Here is a 19,067-nt window from a genome sequence, read left to right on the forward strand (position 1 = left end):
ATCGCTGCCTGTTTCTTCTCCTGGCTTTCATCTCTCACTCCCTTTCTTTCCCACCTCCCATTTTTTTTGTTGATTGGTGTCACCTCACATGCTTAGGATGTCTGCCTGTCTGCTCAGAGTGTGAACACATTCCTCAGAATGCTGATTTGTTCGTTTCACGCCAGTGTCAAAATGACTTATTAAATTCGGCACCTCCTGATACCCGGTGCCTGATGTGTTGCTATCCAAACATTAAATGACAATAAGCATATGCAGCCGCTGGGCCTAGCAAACTCATTTACTTTGATAAAAATGTCATGGCAATATGCTTTAAATCACTGTCCTTTTCATCATTGTTAATTGCTAGCTGTAGACCTCTTTCCTGTGCTTAGTGCAAGTGTTAGGATGCTGCTCCTCCTAGCCTGATTAAACATTTTTTCCCTAACTGTAGAAATCTCTTTCAATGGCAGTGTTATTTCATCAAGAGATGGATTTTGCTCTTAATTAGTCAACATGCCACCAGGGATACTTCAGTCATGGGTGTGAAAAAGCCTCCAGCAAAAGATCATTCTTTGGGATTAAAAAAAATAATGTATCAGTGACTTGGGGATAATTGGCAGCTTCAGTGACGGTGTGTTGGCTCTAGCAGTGACAATATGCTCTGGTGTAATATCAGTACCTGCTTCTGTCTGCTTTCACGTTGGCTCACTGCAGACTCAACAAGAGCAGTTCTGTGTATAACAATGTGTGCTATTGAATACTGGGGGTGAAGAAGCATTCCCCACCTTTTCTGCTGTCACCGGTGAGCTGCACATCTTTCACAAGGCACAGGTTTTATGTTCTCCTCAGCAAAAGTGCACCACCTTTTCTACCCATCCATGATGGCTTGAAGTTGATGCTGAGTTTGGATTTGAATATATCTTTCAATTTCTTGCTACTAGTCATATGCTTAGTTTGGATTTTTTCTTTCCTTTTGTCTTTAGGAGCTAGATACTTCTGTGGTCAGAAAGGTTTGACCAACTGAATTCCTCGTGCTATTTTTCCCAAAATAGTAGGAAAAAGATCTTTAAAAACAAAGAAATCATGGAATCCTTCTGCTTCTAGGGAATATAAGGTTATTTGTTGTGATAAGGTTATTTACAATGAGAGAATAGAATTTCAGACATCTTTGTAAAGATACCCATTTCACATTTCAGGGATGTCTTTCAAATAAACTGTCTCTGAGCTTGATCAGAAATAGTATGTGAAAGATTGATTCGGCCTAGTGGTGTTAAATATAAATCTATCCGGCATAGAAATTAGATTTTTATTAATTAGGTACTATTATATTTTGTAAACAAGTTCTAAAAAGGGGTGTAATTGTCTGTGTGGGGAAGGAAATCCATACTGCTGAAGATATGGAAGTATGAGAGCATGTCAGTCATGCTGCCTGAACCTATTTTAACATTTGCACTCTCAACCTAAATTCCTTAAAGAAATCAAATCCAAACAGTCTCATTTGGTAGATATGAGCTTGATCCAAAGCTTGCTGAAATCCATGACGAGTTTTGTGATATGATTCTAATTGTCATGAAGAGCTTTCAATTATTTAAAGAGAGAGATACAATTTCATCAGTCAAAGATTTTCTTTTCCAAATGGAATGAGCTCTAACACATCCTTCACACTGTAAGCCTGTCAAGCTGTAGTAGAAAGATGTGTGATCAGGCATTTGGAGGTGCCTGCCTTGTAGCAGTGAAGCAGAGGTTGTTGCTTTGGTGTCAGATGAAATGAAGAGCTGGTTGGACTTTGAAGGGTCTATCTTCTCTAGATAAAAGGCCAGTGACCTTTTCACATCAAGCCTGGAGAGAAGGGTCTGGTTAAGGGTGATATACAAAAGTGTTGGCAAGAGGGCTCGTTCATTAAGGCTGAACCTCCTTTCTCTCACCTTAGGGAAGTAATTTGAGATGTGTCTCTCACGTTGCTGTATCCTCACAAGGTGGTGGATCGTTCTTTAAAAGCAGAAACACAAAGAGAAGCTCTCTGAAATGTTGAAGTAATGCCTTTTATTTAGAGAAATGCAGAGTATTTTTCTTTTGAGCTTTCGGATATTTTAAAGTGTTTTAATTTTAAAATTATCTGCCCATAAGAAGGAGTTAATAAAAAAATGAAACCAAACAGTTTCAGAGTACTACAAAATCTTGTACTGAGCAGAAATATTGGAAGTTTTTTTTTAATCTTTGTTTTCCTTTTGTTAGATGCCAAAGAATGAAAAAGGTATTGTCATTTCCTTTCCGATCCTTAATCCAGTCACAAAAGAAAATATCTTGTTTATGCTATTGCTAGTGAAGAAGCCAGCTTTCTATAAACGTTTTTGAATGATGCCCCACCAGACAATGCTGTCTATAGGCCAACTTGTAGACCGTTCTGAATGCCTTAGAACAGCTTGAATTACTTACAAAGAGAAGAAGTTGCATTTGTGTACCTGATACAGCAATTCCTCTTGAAGTGGCAGAAAAGAACCACACATGCTCATCAACCATTTCAAACACCTTTAGCCATTCAAACACCTATTTTTCTACAGGTAGTTTGTCCATGCCAACAGATGTTTATCAGCAAGTCTTTCCACTTGCGTGTGCAAAATTTTGTTTGTAATATGAATAAAGCATTGGGTGCTATAATGCAAAGTTATTTTGTTCAAGTTTTTACCAGTCAGTGTCAGCCTTGATTACTTCACTAGACTTGCATGGTGTGTGGGCAGGAGATTAGAATTTGCTAAGAGGTTGCCTCTGTGTACCTGATATAGTGGTATTACTTACACCTGAAGTGGCAGAAAAGAGCCACTCGGCATCAGTTTCTCTCATGCTCTAGTAATCCATTGGGGATTAATAGCGAGATCAGCTTGGGAAGGTAATACGATTTTAACACTCCAGCAAAGGGTAGGAAAGGAGAAAGAAAGAAACTTAAGGCAGCAGTTGACATCTATCCTGTGATGTGAACAGTGAGTATTTTTCAGGCTCGTGAAAGATCTTGTAAAGGGGTAGAACAAGCATGACAAAACTCTGAAAGACAATAGCACAGTAGAATTTTGCAGAAGAGAAATTCATGTTCCTGGAGATAAAAAAGATTTGTTTTGTTTTGTTTAATATAATATATTATATTAAACAATTATTAATATTAACAATGCTTTATATATTAATATAAACAATGCTTTGTTTTCAGTATTTTACAGGCCAGCCAAGAAAGTAACTGAATATACTTGCTTGGAGAAAGAATTGAAGGCTCAGAGAAGATGTCCAAGTCTGGTAAGATACTGGGCTGTGGGAGATTTTTGGAAAGGCTGCTGTTATCAGAGTGCATGGTTTAAGCCGGCGCTGTTGATTAAAAGACCCTGCCTTGTTTGTGGAGAAAATTTAAAATAATCTTGGTTTTGTTTCTTCTCTGGTGTGCAATGGCAAGGCAGTGTTGAAAGTATTTTGTGATGATACAGAAATACACAAGGGGCTAATGATCAATTTTAACTTCCCCTACTACTTCCATAGGTTTTGATTTAATTCTTCTCATTCATCAAACTGTTTGCATGTGATATTTGAGTTGATGGAGGCAAATAGTATAGTGGCATGAAAATACTCATATCAAAGAAGACCCTGAAAAGATGTTGAAATTGGGCTGAGTCGGGTTTCCATAGTTAGAATAAGAATCCCTCAAATAAACAAGCAGAAAATTGTTCTCATTGCGGTGCCTTTGAGTCTGTTAAAGTCATGTAGAACCGACAGAGCTGCTCAGTGTCCCTATGTTGGTGTTAACAGTGGTTCCATTCAAACAACAGACAGAAACTCTTCAAACTCTTCTGCATACTTGCATGTTTTTGGAAAGAATTTCTTATTAGTAGAGCCATTATTAGAAAATACCCCTAACAATTTGTTAATGGTGTTGAAAATAACATAACGGCACTCCTTTGTGCTGTATGTTTCTTTAGCTGAGAATATTTTTGAACAGAAAGGGATCTCAGGAAAGCTTCTCCAGTCAGAGAAAGCAGAGACACAGTTGGTGGGCACCAGTAAGAGCTATGTGCTGGTTTGTATTTGAAGAGTGGTGAAGAGTTAAATGCAACTGGAAAACAGTAAGTTTGTGGCATTGCTGCTGTGTGCTGTATTCTGGTTAAAATCTGTTGTCACAGCTTTATCATCCATGTAATCAGGTGTGATATTGGCTCTGTGTAGCCCCTTCTGCCTGCTTTCTCCCAGTTTACTCTGGGAAGAAGCAGAGTAGTAGGAGAAAGAAAGGGAGCAGAAGCAGTTACTTGGTCTGAAGTGCTGTTAAAAGGACATCTATGGGCCACTTATTTCATATGGTTTCATTTTGTAAATGCCACTTGAACTAAAATATTCCCTTTCATCTTTCTGACAGAAATATGACACAGTAATTCTTTGTGAAAATGTAGATGATATGCTGCAGTAGATACAGTGAGTTAGGATTAAGTGGCAAATGCCTACTCTTAAAGGCTTAATTAAAAGACACAATAGCTCTGGGAGGTCATTATTATAATTACAGTGCTGCCTATATTGTTGTAACCGAGTACATGGTTGTAGTGTCATGTTATCTCTACACAGCGTCCTGGTTTGATGAGGCAGCTATTGCATACATTCCATGGACTGTGATTTGCATGAGCTTTTTGCTAGTCTGTTTAAGCTTGAAAATCTGATTCAGGGCTCATTTTATTTTAACCAGTTTTATATGGGTACAATTCCATTAACTTAAGTGTGACCACCTTAGATTTTTATTTTTTTTTACCCCAATGTGCTGGAGGAAAATTAGGTTCTCAGGCTTAGGTTACAATGTATGGAAATTAAGGAAAGGGCTGAAACATGACATTTGTCTTTATGTTCTCCATGTATATGGAAATTAAGAAGAAATAATGGTTTTCTTACTAACTTAATCAACAGATAGTTTGAAGAGTAGATCCACATCAGAGAAAACCAATGGGCTTGTGTGAAATTAAATCTTAATGTTACAGAATGCCACAATCATTTTCAGCAGTGTATTTGAGGGCTCTCTGACATACTTTCCTTTCCTAGAGGTGAGATTTTTTCCCTACAGTATCTTTCCAGTTTTGGATTAAAGCCTTGAAGCAGTATCACTGTTGTTGCTTACCATGAGAGAGAACTCTACAATTGACCAATCCCATGCCTGGGAGTATTTGAATCTGACTCTTTGGGAAGGGGATTGCAGTGATAGAAAGCATATCAAGGTTAAAGACAGTGTGAGTACTGCTCTGAGTAAAGCTAGGGCAAGACAAATCTCAGGGAACTCTATTTTGCAAGATTAGGCTTGCGTGGACTGCTGAAATGATAGCTTAGTTTCCCCTGTTTGTGGGGTGAAATCCAAGTGAGTTTAGATTGCAGTGGAAATGAGTTGGAATTTTTTATTGAGATGTCTTCTCTGAGAGGACTGAAAAAAAGATGAAACCAGGTACTCAGCCATTCCATGCCTTCTCTAAGTGCTGATATTATTATTATTATTATTATTATTATTATTATTATTATTATTATTTTAAATCTCGGAGTAGTCAAGCAGGTCTTGCACAATGGAACGTAGTCAATAGAGAGAGATGAAATTACCCCAGAGGACAGATGCCTTTGCTTTGGGAGGTGGGAGACTGAACTTTGGATCACCTCATGTAAAAGTAGCTATTTGAATGCTTCCAGCATGTGGCAGTATCCTGTCTTCGAGGTTATCGTCCAAGAGTTGGTCACAACTTTTACTTTCCTTGGCTTATATTGCAAGCATCCAACAACAAAGACAAAAACTCTTTTTACATTTTATCTTAGGGTAGGATTTGCCTCATTTCAGTTGTCTTTAAACTGAAGCTTGTTGTTGAGAATAAATCAGGCATAGATTAATTTTTATCCATTTGTAGGTTGTGCAGGTTCTAGTCTCATTATTTTAACTTCTTTGTTCCCTGACCACTTCTCTGTTCCACTTAATTAATAATATCACACCCACAAAGGAATGTAATGTATCTGAGCTGTATAGTATGAGAATTATGAGTTTTGTGCTCTCTGCTGGGATATTGTCTGCTACAAAATACTGGCCTGACTTGTGTGCATGCACTAACATTGCCTTTCCAACTCTCTGCTTTCTATTGCTTTAGCTGAGATGGTGTTATTAGTCTTTCTTGGGTTCTTCTCTCTAGGATAGAGGTAATTTTTTAGATTATGTTCCCTCCACAGTCTTCAGCCTCACCTTGTCAAGAGTTTACAAGGTTTCTGATAAAGATCCACAGTAAGGTAGACATAAAATATACATTTGCTTTTTCAAGAGATTTTTGAATTCATTGAACTGTGTTCCTCTACTGGAAATAACGCATTTGATAATATATTTTTTTTCCTGTGCTGCTTTATTTTAGGGATAAATCCATTCCTCTGTAAGAGTGGGAAGGTACTAAATTCTTGTGAAAGACAGGTTTGTTAAGCTTGAAATAATAGTATCTCTCAAAAGAGGAATGGTGGAAGAATTATCAATTCCTCTGATCAGCCCAGCAGAATCTGGTGCTGAGCTCTGTATACCTGAATTCATGAGTGAAATTCTAGCTGTAGTGTCCATTTTAATGAGACTGCTGTGCAAAGAATTAAAGTTGTGTCTGTGCTGGTAGGAAAGCTGTCTGCATGTGCTGCAATAGGAGGTTGGCAGAAAAAATTTGGATATTTTTTCCCAGTTGTTTTTTTCTTCCTTTCTCCTTATCTTTTCTCATGTCTTCTGTGTGAGAAGCAGTAGAGCAGACAGGAACGCTGAGCTTAAACAGAAACTGATGAGGTTGTTCTTATACCATTAGTTTGTTATTACCCCTCACAGTTACATTATTGATGTTATTGGGCTATATACTAAGATTAAGAGAAGTCTGTTCAATCAGAGAGCAGCCAGTTCAGAGAACAGAGGGATACAGTTGCATCCCACTACTAAGTCTCTACTTTTATGTGGAATGATCGTTTTTTAAAAACAATGTTCAAGCTCCATGGGCCTTCAGCTCCCAGCATCTCCTGCCAGCACTGTCAGGATCTCTAAGGCTGAGCTGGCTGCACCCTGGCTGGCAGAGCAGTGGGAGAGGAGGTTGCCACTGGCAGTGGTGTTTCATTTGAGCCTGAAAGTATTGCTTGCTCCGGCGGTGCTTGGAAACTTGGGAAAAAGATCTGTTCCACGAGTTATTTTGATTTTAATTCTCTACCTCTTCCCCCCACCCTTAATCTTTTTTCTTTTCTTTAATGAAACTCTTTCAAGGCTTTTCAATTTCTAAAAATTGGGGAGGGTGAACTTATTTACTTTTATTAGGTGTTGGAGGCAAGAGATAAAGGAGGAGAAAAAAAAGAGGAACACAAGCTAGAAGATGAAAAAAAATATATTTTTAATAAGGGAAGTGCTGTCCCAAATCCCCATTAAACATGTGTTTTCCATGGGCAGGTATTTTTTAAGAAAAGAAAAAAATATTTGTTGAAAAGTTGGGAGAGCACTGAATAGCTCTAATTGAGTGCTCTGCTTGATTGCTGACATATGTTTGGGAGAATGAGGTACATGCTCCTTGCTGGCCAAGACTGCCTCTCTGATGTTAGCCAAAACCTAATGGGGCTACTGTTGTCCCGTGCTATTTTCATAATCAGAGAATAGGAATAGGCCAGAGGAGCACACTTGAGTTCCAAATGTGATATCTGTGTTTGGTGAGCGTATGCAAACATATGAATCCTCATGACATAGATGTGCCTCTCAGGATTGGCTCCTGGCAGTTTTTCAAAATGTGGGTGGAGCACTGGTAGATGATAAAGCTGTAGCAAAGGATACTTAATTTCTGTTCTTTATAGTGCTATACAGTTGTAAGTATCTGGTAGGTATTTCTGATACGTGCCAGGAGTAATTTTGTTGGATATAGTACTTTTATACTCTTACAAAACCCTTAAAAAACCTTCTTGTTCTTATGCTGGCACTGTGTAAAAGCCAGGGCCAACCTTATCACTTTCTGTTCTCTGTGATGCTTTGTAGGTCAAATTGCATTACTCTGCTTGGCAGAAAAGGCACATTCAGTGGGAAGCAAGAATGAATATTTAGCTGGTAGTATACTCATGTTGCATTTTTTAAATTGTTCAGATATTGCCTTGAAATGTAGTTTTTGAAGACTGCCTAAGTCTAAATTCTTCTTGTGAGTTTTCCACCTGTTAGAATTCAGAGTTTGCTATTTTATGGTTTGGTTTATGGGTTGCATGACACATAAATCACATGTTGCATTGAGGAAACATTTCAGTCTTTGAAATTTGTAAGGCAAAAAATATGTCTGGATGCCTTGGAAATGTTTTTTTTCCTCTTTTTAGAAATATGCCCCTCTCTCAAAATTCTGAGTAAACAGACTGGGAATTCACAGTAGCTTAAGAACATCCAAGACTCAGCTTTGTTTGAAGCCATAATAAGCCTGATTAAAAGACTTTTTCAGTGCTAAAAATGTTGTTTGAATTCACTGAACAAAGCTGATTGAGAAGTCAGCTGTTGCTTCAACCTCATATGTGTGTCAGATGCTAGAGGAGAACAAAGTTGACATTCCACAGAATAGAGCTCCAGGGAGATCTCAAGGAAATGTTGCCAAATACCAGGCTCCTTCACTGAATACTTCCACTCTGCCTCATGATTCCAGAGCAAAACATTTGGATACAGAAACACTTGTCTCATGACAAAAATCCCAAGTTTCTTCTAGAGTATTTACTCAAGTCGATGGCCTTTGAATTCCAAGTATCATTGTGTATTTATATTCATGCTGTGTCCTGCAGATCTCCATCTGCTTGCAAAGTCTTCCAGAGAGAGTGAGAATCTGAATTTCTGGAGAAATTACTTTCTGCAAAAGTAAATCCTGCCCTCCAAATACTTTATCAGTGTCTGCTCACATTGAGTGCATCTCAGTTGCTCAAATTGATCAAATCTAAGAACAAACTTGAAAATAAAAAGAATGGGTGAGAGCAATTAATATATAGTCTATTGTTAATACTATAAATCACTCTTGTTAATGCCAGTAGTGTGTATTAAAGAACTATGAAATTCCAGATATGCAAAATCAGGAGCTTCCTATGCAAATGAAAGACAATTGGAGCAGGGCCATATGTTATCAAAGCCAGAGGTGCAAAATAGGTATCATATTAGGTAAATCTTCCATTTCTTCCTCTCTTGGGTCACTCTTTTATTGTCTTCCTCATCAGAGAACTTTCCTAAGCATGTTTACCTGGCCAAAGCATTCCACCACCCTGATGAGGCTGTGTCAACTGCTTTGTTTCCTCATTCAATCTCCTCCTGCTGCTGTTGCTACTGACCCTTCTGTGGCCCAGTGTTACAAGTTCTCAGTGCTCTGCCTACAGCATGAGTTGCTCTCAGTGCCTGTATAAGCACTAGCAGGGCCAGTTTATCCCTTCTTGCCTCTGGCTCCAGAGTATTTTGGGATTTGGTACAAATAATTTGCTTTTAAGTCATTTCAGTGTTTGTCCTCTTATCATCTCCTTGTCTAATTATTTCTCCAGTGCCTGTCACACTGTGTTCATCAGAAGGATGTTTCTTCCAGCAAGACTAACCTTTGGACTCCATTTTTGTTGTCCTCCTTAAGTCTGGTATCTACCAGCACTCCATCCATTCAAATTCATTGCAATTCCTCTGCAAGTTTTCCTTTTTTCCTTTTCCTAATTTTCTTTTTTCTTTATTCACTTTCTTTTCTTTATTATTTATTCTTTATTTATTTATTCTTTTTCAGTTATTCCTATGCAAACACACACTTAGGTTTGTTACACATTCCACATGATGGCATCTTAAGCCTCCTAAATGAAGCTGCTATTTCCAAGTAGCAAACTCCATAGTACTGCCCTCACCCAGGCATTCAGGCTGCCAGTGATCTCTCCTGCAGTCTTTCTAAAACTCATTGTAGATCTAGGCTTCTCTGGGAAAGTGTGGAAAGGGACTAGTGTTGGCAAGTGTTTTGTTGGGGTGTGCAGTTATGGGAGAATGTTAATTGACTATGCAGGGCTCTGACCCAGTTATATAATTTTTAGTGCTATCTTCTTATGGAAACGTGGAATTTTTACTGTATTTTGGAGAAAAGCTACATTGTGCTTGATATGTCTTCTTACCCCTTTGTTACTTGCTGTCAAAATAAGTACAAGGACTATTGGACAGTCAATTTTCAGAGGATGGTACACAAAATTGTTTTATACAGCAAAATAAAAGCTAACCCCCAGATTCTGCTTATCCCACCATTCTGCCCAAATGCTCATTATCAGACTTTTTCAACTATGCCAAAAACCATCCTGTGTGTGAAAAGTCATTTCTGAAAAATCAGGATATCACAATTTACCCGTCAGGGCTAAATGAGGGGGTTTAATGAATTCCAACACAAAAATTCCTAGGGTGGTTGTACTAACAGCAAGTTGCTTTGAAAGGACTATTTTCCTCTGCAGGGATTTCAGTAAAGAGACAATGTTTATTTTTTCAGTGGAAAATTGATTGTAACTAAGAGGATACTTGGCTTGAAAGTGGGGAATTATCATATCATATGATTAAATGAAAGCTTACCTTGTTATAAGGTAACTAGACATATCCCAATAGAATTGAGACAATGTTTGATTAAGCCAGATTTTCCTACTTTAAATTCAAGGAACAAATTAAAGAATAATTGAGATCCTTTTCAGATCTTTTATAAGCTGAATATATAAAGCTGCAGCTCCAGGTGGCAAAGCAATTAGCTGATGAATAAAATCAACCACACTGTCATTCGTCAGATGTTTAAATTCTATAAGCCAGATAAATTAATGTGTTCCTTAAGCCAAATAAACGGTCACGCTCTTCGTGTTACCACTGAGTTCCCCTGGGAATGGGCTTGGGAACATGTTGATAGAAAATCTAGGAACTGTCTCATCAGAAGGGTCATAATTAAGTTGCCTTGTTTTGCATGTCTGAAATAAATGTTCCCTTTCATTGAAAAGACGACTGTAATGGTGTTCTGTGCTTTATCAAATGGGAGGATAAGAGTGGAAGGATAAGAATTGGAATCTGAATATTTGTGCCTTTCTTGCTGGAGATGGGATTTTGGCCTCTGAGCTTTTGGTTAAGGGCTGGGAATGGCACAATCTGTAGCACAGTCTCTTTGGCTTGTGCTAGTGCTCAGTTTGGCTTTAGAAGTAACACTGGGGCAGTTGAGTGCGACCGATTAATCTGAGAGGACCTATTTGTCTATCAGCAGCTGAACTGGAACTGTGTTTTTGAACTTTTATGGTTGAGTTTAGAATGTGGATTGTACTGTAAAAGTCTTTCCACGTGTGCTGAGGAGTCTCTCTGAAATGGTTATGTGGCTGCTCAGACTGTTTGATAGTCAGTGTCTGGCCAACAGAGGCATGGCCTGAGCCCAGTTTAAAGTCTGCAATACCTTAAATTAAAAAGCTGGCAGGCGGAAATCACCTCTTTCTATACAGACCTACTGTCGTAGATGACTTTGCAAGCACTTAACTCTACAGCTTTGGTAATAGGGAGGTAATAGTCTATAATAATAGACTATACTATGTATGATGAGCCCCTAGACAGAGAAAATGCAAACTCTTGACTGTTCTGTTGCCTTTCTCCTTCATTTCAAAGCTTGTGTGGGTTCTTCAGGTGATTAGTAATGCAAGTACAATTGAATGAGTGATACTTGGGTAAAAGCAGTCCTGCACTGTAGAGTTACTCACCTTTAGTAAATACTGCTCCTCAGAGTGATAACTCCGTGTCAGTGTGCCTGTCTGTAACAGTGTCAGGACACTTGATACCTGGTTTGAGACATGAACTGGTGTTGGGGGGGGAATGTGTGCTTTCCCTGTCTATTTCATAACCTGCCCAGATGGTTTATAACCAACAGAGAATGCTGCTGTTCCTTAAAACTCTTCCTTATTATCTTAAAAAAATAATTAAAACCTGTAAAAAAATTGCTTTGAAATGGAATATATATATTCTATTCTGCTTGAATTTTACTCAAAGCAGTGCTTTTATGTAACTTGAGTTAGTTTTTGAATGCTTCTGATTTTCAGACATTTAGAAACAAGAAATAATGGAAGAGTTATCCTCTGCCTGGAATTTAAGAAAACCTGGAAAGGCACTACTGCATGATAAAGCAGCTGTCATAAATAACTTGAGGCAGAATGGGTGGCTGTTTGAAGGCCACTGAGGCCAGCAGTGGAAACAGATAGAAACTGGCTTTGATTTGATCTTTCATACCTGTTTGATGGATTTTGGTTCTTTAGGACTGAGTAAAGATCATCAATCCATGTTTGAGATTGTATTTTTTAACTTCTATTTAAATATCTAGTACTCCAGGCAACTAGAAGTATCTGTAGGAGGTATTTATTTTGAGAATAGTGAGATGTTGGCAATCAGTGTAGAACAGCAAGTGTTGACAGACTTTATTTATGGGTGCATTTCACAGAAATTTGGTAGAAATTTCAGTGAACTTGTCAGTTCAGCATCTGGTTTGTGCAGCTCAGAGTGGCACTCAAGTCTCAGAACTTGTGGTGGAAACATTTATGTCCTGTGACAGGGAAAAAAGGGAGATTAAAACCACTTGGGCTGGTTGGCAAAAGGAGTGATAAGCAGAAAATCCTGCAGAAAATCTCTTGATGCAGTGATTACTTCAGTAGTCTACTTTCTTTGGGGACATTTTATAAAGAAACATTTATTCTGAGGCCTTATGCACACAATGCTTTCTAGCCAGTGGGGCTTGCTGTGCAGACATTGGTGTGTACCAGAAATCTTTCTATTGAAGTGGCTTTCTAGAGAGGAGGTGCAATTTCTGCTTTCTTGTCCTTGTTCCCTCTTGTCCTTTTTTGCTTTCTATGCTGGGGCTTCTTGAAGACTAAAAGGGAAGATGAAGGTTATTGAAACAACATGCATTGTTTAGAATTTCTGATCAACTGAGAAAGCAGGAAAAGCCCTCAAATCAAGCCATTTTTTGTGCTCAGCCCAGAGAAGTGAGTGTCCTGGGGAAACAGTTTTACCAGCCTGCCCCTAGCATCTGACAAAACCAAGGAAGACACTTCTAGTCATATAGAAGCTCTGAAGAATGGGATCTTCCAACTTGCTCTGTCATTGTGGCACCAGCTTAATGTGTCCTGTGCTTACCAAGAGGGAGCTGAGGGAATATAATGCTAATGACATGGTCAGATGTTAGTGTCTGAAAATAGAACTTGCTGACCAGCATTTTTTCATAAAGAAACACCCAACAGATGATTTCTGTGACCAACAGCATTAAGGTAGCTATATCATGATAAAAGTTCATGACCAGGAAACAGTTCTGTAGATAAGAGCAGCAAGGGACTCCTTCCAGTAATGAAAGTGACTGAGTGACATCTGAGGGAGCTGTTACACTCATTAATTTTTACACATCTGTGTCATAGTTGTATCTGTATCCTGAAGACAGCTATGGCCATTGTAGCCCTGCTACTTCAGGCCACTTGCCTGTGAAGTCAAGGGGGCTGCTCACAGGCTTTGGCTTCTGCTCATGCTGAAGTGTCTGCTGCCCTGGCACGTTTGTATGTGCTCCTCTAGCTGGTACTGTGGTGCTGAGATTAGACCTGGGCATCAGTGTGAATCAGTCTGTGCCCAGGAACCTGAGATAGTTAGAAAGTGAAGGGAAGGGAAAAATGTTGTGATTACTCAGTTTTCCAAGAGGAAATAGGGAATGGCAGGCATAGAGCAGCCCTTTTTGAGTGTCCTTCCCCTATTTTAATTTCACCAACTAAAAATGCATCTGAAGTGTCAGTCTTTATTGAGCATTCCCAACAGCATGTACCTGGGACTGATGTTCATATTACTTTATGAATAGCGACATGAGCTTGACTGGCTTTTGAATATAAAGCTGCAATCTGGTTTCTAGTTTTGCCATCTAGGGTAACTAAACATTTATTGTGAATAATGGTAGCCACAGAGGAAGGTCTTTTCCAAGTACCTCTGTTTAGATTCAGTTTGGATTGTATGTAAAAGATGTTGTCTTGCAGCTTTTAAAGGAAATTTTTTGGTGGAAACATTAGTTATACTTGTAAGTAGATGAGAATAACACAAAACATGGCCATCATCTCAGCATTGATAATCACTGCAAAGAACAAATCCATGGTTTTAAAATTGGCACAAATATGAAAACATTTGGCCAAATGTAAACAATCCCCTCTCACAGGACTTACTGAATTCAAGATAAAAGCATAAAAGAATTTTCCTCCCATCACAGGAGAGCAGTTACACAAAAAAGATGGCTTTGAATTTCTTGTTCATAACAAGTAGAAAATCTTTGTTTGCCCTGTGTGGCTGGGTACAGTTATGGATTTGTGGATTTGAGGGGAAAATTGATGATAGCCCCCATATTAGTATTTATTCTTTCTTCACATCTGTTCTCAGTCAATTCAGTGATAATTATTAAAAAAAAATATTTTCAAGGCATGCCTAACTCAAATCTTCTGACATCTTGCATACATATTAGTTGACATAATGCTCTTGCTTAATGCTTAAGTAGTTTAAATAGTTTGCTGAATCTGAGCTTCACTGTCTTTACAAAGGGAGCTGGAAATGGAGAATCCAGTTTCTCCACTGACACTACTGAGGAGCTGTGAAATGTTTTGGTGCTGCTATAAAATTTGACTTTACAGGTTGATAGCCTACTTAGAGGTTTGCAGTACTCATTTACCTTTTCCTTAATGATATGCAAAACTAAGTAAATGTAAAATTTTGTTTGGTGTACACTAAAAATATTGTCTTCTTGTATTTCTCTCCTCCTTTGCCTCCCATCTCCCTCACAGTCTCTGTAATACTCAGTTATCTCTGAAGGAAATGATAAATGTTTGGCTTGCATGCAATTTGAGGTTGTACATAGCCAAAATCTGTTCTCCTTCCCCCAAATGAATAATCCAAAGACTGAAGAGTTTTCCTACATTTTGCAAAAATGCACTTTTTAAGCAATATTTTGATGACATTTTCGAGGCCAGTTTAAGCCCCAAATGAAGACACTATTTTTTCTTTATCCTGTTCTGTGGAAGTATTCTGCTACTGGAAAACAATTCAACAGAAGCTGCAGCGCAGCTGTTTCCAACAGAGTATTAAGAAATTGCAAGGAAATGAGGCCCTGTGTTATCATATTAATGATATATTAGCATATAAGTGTATATCCTACAGGACAGAGTAATGTACAACATGAGTGGAGGTAACAAATGGCATTGCTGGGGAATGAGGAATAGCAGCTTACAAGTAGCAAAGCAAAGCAGGAACTTCAGGGTAGTCTTCTGCACTTCTTTACTGCATCTTCTGAGAGATGATGCAGTAAATGGTTTACATTCATCTTCGTGTTGTGTGCTTCTTTTATATATATACTCTTTGCTTATTCCATGATTAAAGGGCATCTGTATGCCACAGGAATGATGCAGAAGACTGCAGCTGTGCTAGATTGGGTTACGTTGTGTTACGAGAATATTGTTGTGGTGTTAAGGGGATCCTTTCCTTTACTGCCTCCAATATTTTGCATATTGCCTCCAAGGGCAGAGTTCCACAGCTGGTGGGCTGTGGAGTTAGGCACAGTTTCCATGTACCTCCACTGAGGTACCTCCACTGCTGCATAGCTCCCTTTGTGTCCTTGCTTTCTCAAAGAATACCATGGCAAGTTCAGTAGAAAATCATCATCCCAATGAAGCCTAAATTTGTTTAGCATAGCTTTTTTTCAGGAGATTATTAATCATGGGTAAATTTGAGAGACCTAAACAATAGTTATAAAATATTTTTAGGCATTTCAAGCAATTCCTACCTTGACTGTCCTTGCTCTTGTGTGTGTTTTTTTTGTTTGTTTGTTTTGTTTTGTTTTTTGTAAGAAAAGGCAAAGAGCTCCAATATGGAGATTTAAGAAGTCTGAAATAGATAGTTATGACAACTTTGGCACTGGAAAGAAAGGAGTCACTTCAGAAATGCTGATTTATGTGATCTGTGTCACAGCTACTACACATCAGCATTTTTCTGTCAGAGGCTGATGAAGACTTGATTTCTTTACTGTGGGTTTTGCTCCTGGAGTTGGAATGATCTGCTTCCTTAAGGTGCTGCCCACAAAGGTGGGTGCAAGTATGCCTCTTCATGAAAAATGTGCACAAACCTTTTAGAATGGGCCAAGAGATTTGTGTGCTCATCCAAGAGGTCTGAAAGGCACATGGAAATGTCCTGCAGTTAAATGCTAGCTTTTGTGGATTTGGCTATTTGGCAGTGCTGCACCAAGGGCTGCTGAGTGTTGCAGTCACCTCCTTCCCTCAGCTGGTCCAGCTCTAGGTTTGTCTCTGCTTAAGCCTCCACTTGCCACTGGCTTTTGCAGAGGTAAAATAATACAAAAACACTTCCTCGCAATCCAGTGGAAAGTTTGGTGAGGGTGATTCCCTGTAGCAGAGGGAATGAAGGGATGCAGCTGTTTCTGTGTGCTTTGTGGGCATATTGCACTTAAAATGAAAATGTCTCTTCTCCAGCTCTGTGCCAGTTCAGCCTGGGGAGGAGAGCAGCTGGGTTGTCCCAACAGGACATGTTGCCTTCTGGTGGCTTTGTACCTCTCCCTGCTGCCCTGATTTCCTGTTCCACTCCTTGTGTCTTGTCAGTAATGTAAGGCCCTGGGTATCAAGGCTGGCGAGAGGTAGTCTCCAAATGATGAGTGCGCGCAGTTCCCATATAACATCCTCCTTATCCTACTCACTAAAATGTGTAACAAATAATCTGTGCTGGCAGTGGGATTAACACATTTGACCCTTAATGGCTCTGAAGGAATAATTGTGATGTCTTGGGTCAATAACTGTGTGAACTAAGGAGGATTTGCTTGATGCAACATAACATCTTCTACAGAGCTGTTCATCCCTTTTGAGGGCCTGTGAACCATTGGAACTTTTAAGTCTGTGTTCATTATGCTCTGTTCTCTGTGTGCATGTGGTTAGGGCCTGGTACACGTTAAAAGTAAACTCTCCAGAATGCTGACAGATCCTCTGATTCCATTCTAAGATACCACATTTCTGTCTGATTCACAAATATCTTTTTTAATTGAAACAGGGCCTGCAAGCAATCTGAGATGATGCAGTAACAGTCTCTGGGATAGCTGTTGCTTCCACAATTCAATAGGAATTTCTGTTCCTTCTTTGCTTCATGCTGAACTTGTCTGCTCTATTTATATCAGCTGTCAGTCTGCTGGTTTTCCATAGAAAGGGGAAAGGGGGAGTTGGGTAGAAGTAGCTTTTGGGGTTTCTTTGAGGTTTCTTCTGTAAGGTTTGTTTTTATATGGAATTATTTCTTTTAGGTCTCTTTCACTCCGCACCTCCCACCTCTTCTGTCTGCATGCCCCCCAGATAAGGGTAAATAGCTTTTGAGTTTGGCTTTGAGGAAGGCAAGCCTTTCTGATGAAACAGGTCAAAAGTACTTTTACTCTGAAAAGTAACAGCTGTTTTCACTGTCTGTTTGCAGATATTGTTTGGGTATGAAGGAACAATTTAGATCAATGGGAAAAGAATCCACTGAATTAATGTAAAATCAGCTGTGTAATAATCAAAGGAAAATGTCATCTCTTTACAGGAAATGCTACTGGTCTTAACACATATTTGAAGAACAAGTCTAGTCAGCATACAATTATTATTCAGGCAATTTTTCTGTTGTGGTTAGTATTAATGGTTCTGATTCCAGAATAGCTGATTTTGCCATCTGTAGAGATCTTCACAGCAGGTGCAGAGTTCTTCCTTTACTTTTGGTGTGAAACGTTTAGCCGTGTGCTAATAATCATGAGTTGAGCTACTCAAAGGAACTATGTACTAGCACTAATATTACAATGGACTTAAAAAAACCACAGAAACCCTCTGCTTGAAATTTGCCACTGTCATTTTTATTTTGTCAGGTGTCAAGAGAATGCATAGTGCCATCTAAGAAACATATGAAGGGCCTGATTTACAGAATCAGGGGATGAGGAGTTTCTCTGTTGAACAGCCTGTTCTGTTTTCCTCAGGAACCACACGGGAGCAGTGTGGTCCAGCCTTTGAGAAAGGAACTGCTAGTCTTTCCTCTGGCGACTGAACCTATCTGTCAGAGGGTGTCTCAGTCTGAGATATAAGAACACAAAACTGATGACAAGTAAAATATTTCACAGAATATCCATCTTTCACTTTGCAAATACTCCTTTGTGAGAAATCAGATTGTCAGTAAGGACTACTCAGAATACTTACTATATTGAATGAAATAAAGAATAAAGGCTGTATTTTGTGCTGTTGCAGTCTGTGATCGGATAATATGAAGTAAAAAAGAAGAAAAATCCCTACGATTTTGATGCCATAATGAATTAATAAATGGAAGTTACCAATATTCCATTTCATATTTATGACAAGATGTAGTTACCAAGAAAAGAAAAACAAATACCTTGGGAAAATACTTCAGGAGCCTTTTGGGTGAAGGCTTAGGTGCCAATGTTTAGATGTTACTGGTTTTGTGTGTATGTGCAATTTTTAAATTATTTGAGAATCCCTGTGCAGATTTTTCATTAAGATGAATAACTTTGCTTGTCAAGAGTAGCACTGGATCCTTTCTGAAAGATCAGGTAGGTGTAAGTACAGCACAGAGGAAAAGGCCTTTGTAGTGTCTGGTACTCCTAGGAAAAGAGAAGTAAAAGGTTGCTGTTTCTTTTACCCCCATTATAGGGGGTCATGGGATGGGAGGACCATAATGTGCTTTGGGGAAAGACTCAATTGCTCCATCCAGAAGCAGTGATTGTTTGCCTGAGGCTTGTTTCAGAGAATGAAAGATCTCTCCTGTCCAGCCAGCCCTGGGGCTAATCCTTTTCTGTCTCTGTAGGTCTTGGTCTAGAGAGACTGAATGCTCAAACTCCTGGAAACGCTTATTTCAGAGGAAACCAGCCTACAAACCAGAAATAAAGTGTAGAAAACAGACTGATGGTTGCTGCTGTTCTCTCGCCAGGTGAGGGAAGACAGGTGAGAGCAGTGGTCAAAATGACTTTCAAGGGAAGAGCTTGGCCCCAAATGTCTGGTCTGAGATGCCTGGTGTGCAGGCATTCGCTGGTTTAGAGCCTTAGGGAACT

General features: G+C 39.0%; 1 long non-coding RNA gene across 1 annotated transcript in view; it reads left to right on the forward strand.

The window, feature by feature from the left end:
• LOC128946612 (uncharacterized) overlaps nucleotides 1-19,067 on the forward strand; it is a 97,167-nt gene that overhangs the window by 50,168 nt on the left and 27,932 nt on the right. The window contains exon 2 of the long non-coding RNA XR_008483975.1: nucleotides 3,179-3,261. This is a non-coding gene — a long non-coding RNA (uncharacterized LOC128946612). The remainder of the gene's footprint in view (nucleotides 1-3,178; nucleotides 3,262-19,067) is intronic.

The sequence above is a fragment of the Melozone crissalis genome, unplaced genomic scaffold (assembly GCF_028551555.1).
Source record: "Melozone crissalis strain CALT ecotype California unplaced genomic scaffold, PUWL_Pcris_2 ptg000081l_1, whole genome shotgun sequence".
Lineage (NCBI taxonomy): Eukaryota > Metazoa > Chordata > Aves > Passeriformes > Passerellidae > Melozone > Melozone crissalis.